This window comes from Curcuma longa, chromosome 9 (assembly GCF_044706935.1).
Source record: "Curcuma longa cultivar G26 ecotype Majalengka, Jawa Barat chromosome 9, ITB_CL_G26_1.1, whole genome shotgun sequence".
NCBI classification, from domain to species: domain Eukaryota; kingdom Viridiplantae; phylum Streptophyta; class Magnoliopsida; order Zingiberales; family Zingiberaceae; genus Curcuma; species Curcuma longa.
Genome location: NC_133869.1, coordinates 3,035,513 through 3,046,300, shown reverse-complemented (window position 1 = coordinate 3,046,300; position 10,788 = coordinate 3,035,513). Strand labels below are relative to the sequence as shown.

General features: G+C 37.1%; 1 pseudogene; it reads right to left on the bottom strand.

Annotated features, from left to right (window-relative positions):
* Positions 1–9,040: 9,040 nt before the first annotated feature.
* On the bottom strand, positions 9,041–10,468 carry LOC141835098 (uncharacterized; annotated as a pseudogene).
* Positions 10,469–10,788: the final 320 nt, after the last annotated feature.

Sequence of the window (10,788 nt, the reverse complement as noted above, 5' to 3'; positions counted from 1 at the left end):
GAAATGTAGACTCTAGGACTAATATATTGATTTTTGCGATCATGAGTCGACTCAGATGAAGGCTGGAGTCGACTCAAGCCGAGTAGCATCATTCCGGAAGTCAGCGCTTCGCTTTGCCGCCATTTGGACTGGAGTCGACTCAGATGGACACTGGAGTCGACTTAGAGTCAACACTTATCCGACTGACTCCATGTCGGACTGGAGTCGACTCAGCTGGCGACCTGAGTCGGTCAGGCAGGGGATAACGAGCGGGAAGGAACAGTTATCATGCCACGTCGACTGGAGTCAACCCAGATGCACAGAGTAGTCGACTTAGGTGCTATATATAAGGCAGGCGCGAGCAGCAGCCGAGAACAACAATTTTTCCTCCATTCTTTCGACTTGCTTGTGCGAATTCTCTCGACGTCGGCGTCCTATACGACATAGCTCATTCCGAAAGATGGCGCTTCGTCAAAGTTTGCTATTGTGGGAAAATTAAGCTCAAATTTTGGTAACACAGTAATTAATTTTCTTATTTCAAATTGTACCGGATTTTATGAAAAAGTTTTTGTATTCGTTAAACTTGCTGCCGTAAGGGGCAAGTTAATTAGTGGATTGCCCGCAGTAAACAGTCAAGGACCGTAGGCTTTGGAGTAGCAGCCTTGGGCTGTGAACCAAGTAAAAATAAAGCTTCTCTTTATTTTTCTTATACTTGCTTTTTGTTATTGTTTGCTTTCGTGCGTAATCTAAATTATAAATCAAAAAGTGTGAAAAATCGTACACACGCTATTCACCCCCCCCCCCCCTCTAGCGTGTGTTCTCGATCCTACACTTAAGTAGCCACTTAGTTTCATGTTTATGTAGTAGAGATATGTAGGCTCAATTTCTAGCTTTATTTGGATTGTAATTATGCCATAAGCTTAAAATGGCTAAGTAGTCTACATAGGCCTTTACTAAATGGGCCTTCTTTTGGCCTTTTAGGATTTTTAGGTCACCCTATAGGTATAAATAAAGGTGGTGACGGCCACACATTTATCTTTTGGCATAGTTTCAATCTAAAGCATGGTGAGGCTCTCACTTGTTGGTTCTTAATTGAACTAGAACTTATGAAGGCATCCCCTTGTGGCGTTCAAAGACTTATCAACCTCCATTCCAAGGTTGTGGCGTTTTCCCTCTTCATCTATACCAAGGTTCGACTTTCTTAAGTATCAGGTCGAGGTTCTATTCATCCTTCTTATCGATTTACACTCTCCTTTCTTTCTTCAATTAGTTGTGGATTCTTGAGATTTTTCTCTATGGGTTCACATCAGTTGGTATCAGAGCTTTGGCTTTTCTAAATCGATTTGGTTATCCTTTTCTTTTGTGGTTCAAACTTTATCTATTTTGTTCATCATTTGATACTTATTGTTTGCATTTCTTTCAATCTTTGTAAGTCTTATTTTCTTGTTGCTATAAAAAAAAGGAAGAAAAAAATTTATTTTCGGTCAAAAAGAGAAAAAAATTATTTTGGCCAAAAAAAGAAAAAAAAGGAAAGAAAGGAAGGCTGAAATTTTGAAAAAAAAAGAGAAAAAAAGGTAAAAGAAAAGAAGCAACAAAAGGTGGGTGTAGAGAGCTTGTTATTTTTATACTTGTAATTTTTTACCATCTTTATCTTCCAATTCCGCATTTCTTTCAATTTTTGCCGAGATTTAATTTTGGCACTTGCCTAGATTAAGTTCTGACAAATTTTCTTTCAGTACTTATTTCAAGTATCTTTCAATTCTGCATTTCCTTCAAGTTTTTTGCCTAGATTTAATTCTGGCACTTGCCTAGATTAAGTTTTGATAAATTTTCTTTCAACTATCTTTATCTTTCAATTCTGCATTTCTTTCAAATTTTGCCTAGATTTAATTCTGGCACTTGCCTAGATTAAGTTCTGGCAAATTTTCTTTTAGCTATCTTTATCTTTCTATTCTGCATTTCTTTCTAGTTTTGCCTAGATTTAATTCTAGCACTTGTCTAGATTAAGTTTTGGTAAATTTCCTTTCAGCACTTATTTCAAGTATCTTTCAATTCTACATTTCTTTCAAGTTTTGCCCAGATTTAATTCTGGCACTTGCCTAGATTAAGTTCTGACAAATTTCCTTTCAGCTTTTTTTTCCAGTATCTTTATCTTTCAATTCTGCATTCTAATAAGTTTTGCCTAGATTAAATTCTGGCAAATTTCCTTTCGGCACTCAGTCCGATCAATAATGCAAATAAAATAAATACAGAAAGGACAAGTAAGAAAAGATTAACTAAACAATAGCCGCCGATCTGGAAGTCCAAGCGTTGCGCACTCCTCCTGGATCTTCTCCGGTTGCACGTGTCTGGCTCCGTTTGCGTTCAGAATCGCCACTAGTAGGAGATGGGAACTTTTTGGTTGGTTTCCTCTATTCATGCACGTTCACCCTCTTTTATACTGCACCTGAGTCGACTCCAGTGCAGATCTAAGTCGACTCCAGTCGACGAGGCAGATAACCTTTCTTTCCCGCTCGTTATCCTCTATTTGAGTTGACTCCAACTTGAGTCGACTCTAGCTTGGGTCTTCGACACCAACTTGAGTCAACTCCAAGACACTTTTTGTAGAGCTCTGAAAGGGCTTCGAAACGCATCTGACCGTGCCTCGTTCTGAGTCCCGAGTCAAAAGTTATGACTCGTTGAAGTCGGACTCCTCATGTGTTGCCCCTGCATCAAGATACCTGCAATATAAACATGCAAACAAAGCAACACATCCCACCCTTATTTTGTGGGTCTAACTTCAGATTTCTACCGAAATTCTTAGGGTTAGTCTGACGACTACCATTCCACTTCGGGAACGCGCCCTTACCCACTCCACTCAGGAGAATTTACCTTTGCCAACCAAGTCCTCCTGACTTGTTGGACTTTTGCTCGGCTCTGTCCTTAGCCCCCAGGATTTGTGCTGCGGTTCGGTCCTCCTGACCAACCCAGACTTCTGCTGCGACTCGATCCTCCAGATCAGCCCAGACTTCTGCTACGACTCAGTCCTCCAGACCAGCCCAGACTTCTTGCTGCGGCTCGGTCCTCCAGACCAGCCCAGACTTCACCTGGTGCTTCGACTCTACCAAGACTTCCGCCTGATCCTCCAAACTAGGACTTTCCCTTTGCCTAGCCTACAACTAGGACTTTCCCTTGCCTAACTTCACTCACCAGGACTTCCCTTGCCCGATCGTCCAGATCAGGACTTCCACTGCCTAGTCTAACCGACTAGGACTTCTCGCTAGTCATCTGACTAGACTTCACTCACTTCCACATATCCAAACATCAAGTCCTGTTTGGATCAACCCTTGGTCAAACTGACCAGACCTATGTGTATTGTCAAACATCGAAACTCTAGGCAAGATCTAGTGCATCTTGCACCAACAATCTCCCCCTTTTTGATGTTTGACAATTTCTTAAGTTAATATGGGTCAGGGTTTAATTATCTGGGAGAATTCTAGATTATTAACTTAAGTTCCCTTCTCCCCCTTTTCATACATCAAAAAGATTTTTTTAAGTTTTAAGTTCATTCTCTCTTGCACCAACAATAATGGTAACGCCTATGGTCACAACTAAGTTTTGACATATCTTGAAAGACCATAGTAGATTTGAGGAAGTAATTTTGAAAAGTAAATATTTTTATAAGTTTCATGAAAACTTTTTTAAGATAAATAGCTTCATAGTTTTAAAATTTTAATAGATTTTCAAAATAAGCATAGTTTATGAAAAGGGTTGTTTAAAATAGCTTAAAATAGTTTTTCAAAAGGGTTTTCAAAATAAGTGTTTAAAAATAGATAGGTTTTTGAAAAACTAGTCATTATTCTTTTATATCAGAATCTCCCCCTTAACCTGACACATCCTCAGGGTTCTTTGTTAACCACAAAGTACTTTCCCTATGTGTCTTAGGGTTTGATCCAAATTAAAAGAATAATGGATAATAATTTTTGAAATATTGTGTTGAAATAATTTTCAAAGTAATGTTTTTAAGAGTATTTTCAAAATAGAAATTTTCAAAATATATAGTTTTTTTTAAAAACTACTTATTATCCTTTTTAAATTAGAATCTCCCCCTTAACTAGACACGTCCTCAGGGCCCTTTGTTAACCACAAAGCAAACTCCCCCATGTGTCTTAGGGTTTGATCCTAAATCAAAAGAATAATGTATAAAATAAATTTAAAAATAATTTTAGGGAAAATAATTTTTAAATTAATTTTACTCTTTCAATTTGGACCTCCCCCTAAATCTGACACTTCCATAGGGCTCCTTGTTAACCACAAGGCAAACTCCCTAAGTGTCTTAGAGGTTAATCTAAATCAACCAGAGCAAATAACTTAAGATTTTTAAAATATAATTTTTAATTGAACTTTTAAGTTTGGACTCCCCCTAAATCTGACACTCCCTTAGGGCTCCTTGTTGACCACAAGGCAATCTCCCTATGTGTCTTAGGGGTTATTCCAAGTTAAAAGAACAATTTATAAAATATTTTTCAAAATAAGATTTTTTTTAAAAATAATTTTTAGATTTTTTTTAATTTAGTTTTAAGAGGTCTTTAAAAATAAGATCTTTCAAGAATGACCTCCCCCTGAACTAGACACTCTCTTAGGACATCCTTGTTGACCACAAGGATTTTCTGCCTATGTGTCTTAGGGTTCTTAGACTTAGTGTTGACCTAGAGGTTTGTGTCTAATGTGTTGGTCAACCAATTTTTCAAATATATAATATTTTGAAAATTATAGTATAGATACACCCAGCAAGCACGAATCTCAAGTAAATATCAAATTTTCAAAAATAGTTTTTATAAAAGTATTTATAATAATTTTTGAAAGCCTTTTTCAAAATATTATACTTTAATGTCCTTATCATCTCACCCATTCTAAGTGCCTCAATACATGGCAAACAAGGGTTACCTTATAGGTTATGTGAGATGAGTTGTCAATTTTATCTTTATTAATTTTAAGTTAATTTCTAATGAATGTTTGACCTTGTGTTAGATTCAGGTTTAACCGTCAATCAATTAAGTCCACATTTCAAAAATCAGTTTCCAGGCAGTGGCGAGGCACAGGGGCCTTCTTGGGTATCGGAACAACGACCACGTTCTAAGACAAAACTGATTCAAGAAATTATGACCTTAACCAATTTCTTGAGAAACCTTGGTCTAACTAGTCTAGGATGTGGCGAGGTAGCTTCGGTCAGTTCCACTTAGCTAAGCAGACCAAGCAAGGTACTCCTTACCCCACTTGACTACCCAGACCAAGCTTCCCTAACGTACTATCATCTCGCCCCACCCTGGTACTATGTTGGCAAGTGTCAACCATTCATGTGTCCTTAACTAACCGTTCTAAGTTAAGCAGAAAAGGAAACATGATGACATGGCATGTTATATGCATTTAAAATAAAGCAGATGCATGTCATGGCAAGTATGCATGAGTCAAACAATTCACAATAATTTTTAATTTCTAAGAATGTATCAAATTCTCGATTTGATACATTTCGTGTGGACCCGCGAATGTGTCAACCCACTTTGACACACTTTGAGTTTTATTTTTATTATTTCATTTGGTAATATTTTAATTTAGTTTTATAATTAAAAGTAATTTATTATTAAGTTCATGACTTTTAAATTTGAATTTTAATTTAATTTTTAATTTAATTTTTTTAATTTAATTTAATTTAATTTAATTTTAAATTTTGAATTTTAATTTTTTAATTTAATTTAATTTTAATTTAATTTTTTTAATTTAATTTTAATTTAATTTAATTTAATTTTAATTTAATTTTAATTTAATTTAATTTAATTTATTTTAATTTAATTTTAATTTTAATTTAATTTAATTTTAAATTTAATTTAATTTTAATTTAATTTAATTTTTTAATTTGAATTTAATGATTTAGATTTGACTTGTTAAATTATTTTCCTAAATTTTAGGATTTAATTTCAAATTTTTGAATTTAATTTTTTTTCTGGTTATTTAATGTTTCATAATTAAAGGGTACATAATTATAATTAATTTTATTATTTAATTTTAAATTTTTATTATTTATTTTTTAGAATTATTTAATGTTTCATAATTAAAAGATACACAATTATAATTAATTTTATTATTTAATTTTAAATTTTTATTATTTAATTTTAGAATTTTATCTTTTTATTTTAGAAGTTTGAATTTTTCTTATTATTAGAATTATCTTGAATTTTTAATTTTGAATTATTTAGTAAAATTGAATTGTTCAATTTATCTTGATGATTATTAATTTTATCTTATTTGGTTGAATTATTATTAATTTTTAGAAATTATTAAATTATTTAAAGTTGAATTATTAAATTATCCTTATCTTGGTTGAATGAGTTAAAAACTTGGTCTAATTTTTTATTTATTTGAGATAAATCTAGATTAATTAAATTTGAATTATTAATAATTGAATTGGTTAAATTTGAATTAGTTAAATTATTTTTTAATTCAGATTTATTAATTAATTTATCCAAATTAGATAAGTTTTCCTTATTTTTAGGATCTAAGTTTGAAATTTTAAAATTTACAGAAAGAGAAAAATTAGCATACGCATGCAACCTAGGATTATTTTCGTAATTATAAAAATATACCAATTTTTTCGTCGTCTTTCTTTCCGGGCATCGATTCTTGTAATGTCCTTGTTTTTGGAACTTGAAGTATTGGATGTGATCCTTGTTCCTCCGAGCTCCTGGCATCAATTGCTCCTTTGCTGTCGGTGGTGTCATTTGAATCTTACGAGTATGACACTTATTTTTGTAGTGCCCTCTCTCCCTGCACTTAAAACATATTATATGATATTTAAAATAAACTTTTAAAAACATACCTTTCTCCCCCTCCATCTTTGTCGTCTTGCTCTTTTGCATTAGTCTAATCAAGAGTGCACCGACTCTGATACCAATTGTAGGAACTAATGGAGATTGTGCGATCAAGGAGACCAATATGCCACGTTGTGTTGGTCCTACCTGATTCAAATCTAACTCCGAAAATTGTCTGACTATCTCAGTCACTGCAACTCTGTGGTATGCCAATACCCCTCTGGACTTCCTGCTCAACGCATCTGCTACTACATTAGCTTTTCTGGGATGATAGTTGATAGTGCAATCATAGTCGTTCAGAAACTCCATCCATCTTCTTTGCCTAACGTTTCACTCTTTCTGTGTAAACAAATACTTTAAGCTCTTGTGATATGTGAATATCTCGAAGGTAATACCGTAGAGATAATGTCTCCTAATCTTAAGTGCAAAGATGATAGCCGTCAATTCCAAATCGTGTACCAGATAATTCTTCTCATGATCTTTTAGTTGTTGAGAAGCATAGGCTACTACTCGGTCATGCTGCATTAAAACTGCTCCTAATCCCTGAATAGAAGCATCCGTGTACAGAATAAATCCATCTTCTCCGGAGGGAACAACTAAAACTGGAGCACTCACCAATCTCTACTTGAGCTCTTGAAAGCTTGCTTTACAAGCATCCGACCAATTAAATTTGACCCCCTTTTTAGTCAACCGGGTCATAGGCGCAGCAATACTAGAAAACCCTTCCACGAACCTCCGATAATACCCAGCTAATTTGAGAAAGCTGTGAATATCCTGTACTGATTTTGGTGATTCCCATTTGACAAACGCTTTAATCTTCTGGGGGTCTACCGAAATCCCTTTTCTAGAAATTACATGCCCAAGAAATCCCACAGAAGGAAGCCAGAAAGCACATTTACTGAACTTTGCATATAGACGCTCCTTCCGTAGTATTTCTAAAACCATTCTGAGGTGTTGTTCATGTTCCTCCTCTAACCGAGAATATACCAAAATATCATCTATGAATACAATCATAAAACAATCTAAATATTCCAAGAATACCTGGTTCATTAAATCCATAAAGGTTGTAGGAGCATTGGTAAGCCCAAATGACATTACCAAAAACTCATAATGTCCATACCGGGTATGGAAGGCAGTCTTTTGAATATCGATATCTCAAACTCGTAACTGGTGATAACCTGATCTCAGATCAATCTTTGAGTATACCCAAGTACCCTTAAGCTAATCAAACAAATCATCAATTCTAGGTAGAGGATACTTGTTCTTGATAGTTACCGAATTTAATTGCCTATAATCAATATAGAGCCGTAAGGAACCATCTTTTTTCTTAACAAACAGAGTCAGAGCTCCCCAAGGAGAAACACTAGGGCGAATGAAACCCTTGTCGAGTAACTCTTAAAACTGGACCTTGAGTTTCTCCAGTTCTTTTGGTGCCATCCGATATGGAGCTTTCGATATTGGAGCTGTACCAGGTAGCAACTCAATAACAAACTCTACTTGTCGTGGAGGTGGCACACCCGGAAGGTCTTCTGGAAATACATCCAGATATTCACGAATGATAGGAACATCAGAAAGTTGTACAGAATTATCCGTATCAGCACTTACTAAAGATAGAAGATATCCCTCGCATCCCTGAGCCAATAACTGCTGAGCCTAGAGAGCTGAGATGATAGATACCCCTTGATCGATAATCCCTATAAATTCCCATGGCGGCTAGTCTAAGGACCAAAAGGTCACTACTTTACCTCGACAATCAACCGTGGTGTGGTATTCTGATAGCCAATCCATACCCAGAATGATGTCAAATTCGATCATCTCCAATACTTGTAGATCCACTATAAGGATCCAACCATTGAAATTCAAAGGACAACTATTAACCTCCTCATTTGACAGTAATACCCCCCCAGATGATGTCAACACCGATAAATCATAAAATCGAAGGGTTGGAATCCTCCCTATCTTGCATATGAATTTCGGAGCAATAAAAGAATGCGAGCTACCAGTATCTATCAATATATCTGTAAAAAATTATAAACAGAAATAATACCTCGGATAACCGATCCTCCAGCTCGCTGTGCCTCCTCACACGTCAAGGCATATACTCGTCCTACCTCCGAACCCGAATGCTGACCCCTCTGGACAGAAGAAGCAGGTTGACTCTGATCTTGTGAAGGCTGGTATGTCTGTGTCGAGGGCTGATAAGGTAGTAATGGATACTACTGAGGTGGAGGTAGTAAATACTGCTGAGATGGAGGAGGCAGGTACTGCTGGGGCGGAGCTAGCAAGTACGACTGAGATGGAGCTAGCAAGTTCTGCTGGAGTGGAGGTACAGTCTAGTACTCGCTCCTCACTTGGGACTGTAACTGGTAGAGTTGTGGCTGTGGAACAAACTGGGTAGGTGGGGGATTTTGTTGCTGGTGCTGTGAAAATCTCTGTGGACCTCTCTGATGTCGAGACTGTGGAGGTCGTGGCGCAGGTCGAGTTTGCTGAGACTGTGATCCTCCTGCTTGATGTTGTGCCCTCAAAGTGCAATCTTTCTGTAGATGTCCTGGTAATTTACAGTAGAAGCATATGCTACGATCCAGCGAACATTCTGATGCTGTATGATTGAATGCACCACATTGAAAACACTTTATGGGGGTTTGGCCGCGCTGAGATGAGAGTGGGCGACTAGATCCCTGTGCTTCCTTAGACACCTTCTGTGGTCGTGAAGAGTCTTTGCTTGCATCCTAGTCATGAGATCGACGACGACTCTGCTGTCTAGATTGTGATATCTGTGAGATCTGTCAACTAGCTTCTTTTTCTTGAGAGATTTGTTGCTGAGTTACCTCAATCAGTATAGCTTGGTCCAGTGCCTCTCGATAAGTGGTAACAAGAAATCCAGCCATCTTGGCCCGAATATATGTTGCAAGTCCCTTTGTAAAGTGCAGCATACGCTGATAGTCTTAAGCTACCATGTGTGGGCAAAATTCCACAAGTCGATTAAACTCCGTATTGTAGTCCATAACGCTTCGATTACCCTGCTTGAGATTTATGAACTCCTGACGTCGAGCAATACAAAATGCTGTCGGAAAATATTGTCTCTCGAACGCCTCCTTGAATAACTGTCAAGAGATAACTTGATCTTCGAAAACAGTCTGCTGCATCTCCCACCATGTGGCTGCCTGCCCTCTAAAATGATATGCAGCTAACTCTGCCTTCTCTGAGTCGGAACATGACATGTACCCGAATGTATGCTCAATATCCCTTAACCATGTACGCGCCACCCAAGGGTCGGTGGCTCCATAAAATAGGGTAAAACGATCTCTTGTGGAACTCGCAAGCAAAGGGATGCGAGCCTTCTCCATGATAATGGCTGGTGGAGGGATGACTAGGTTAGCCGGATGAGCTTCCATAGGATTTGGTTGTCTCTCAGAATGGCCACCAACTCCAACAGTGGGATCAATCTGAGCCTCTGGTATCATCTCCGGTGGGGAGGGTGATGCTTCGTGCGAACCATGATCGACCCTCTGAGTAGTAGAGGCACGCCGATGTGTAAGACCACGACCTCAACCTCGACCACTACCATCATCCGAACTACGGGTGCCGCTACGAGCACGACTACTGGCCCAACCTCGATCACGGGTAAGTCCGCCTCGAAGCATTGCCTACAAAATCAAATAACCAATTTTTAATAATCGACCGTAATTAAAGTATTTAATTAAATAAAAGGCCTCTAATCCTATAACTCAGAGACACAACTTGACTCAAGCAGAAAATAAACTCCTAAAAATAGAGTTAGAACCCATGAACAGAAATCGCGAACTTAGCTCTGATACCAATAAAATTGGTATCAGATAGACTAAGAATGCAAAGACTAATCTCGATAGATCTAACTTGGTTCTGATATCAATAAAATTGTCATAACCCGGAGGTGTCATTCCCGCCCCTTGGGAGGTACCTCACTCGGTGACATGGTAATAAA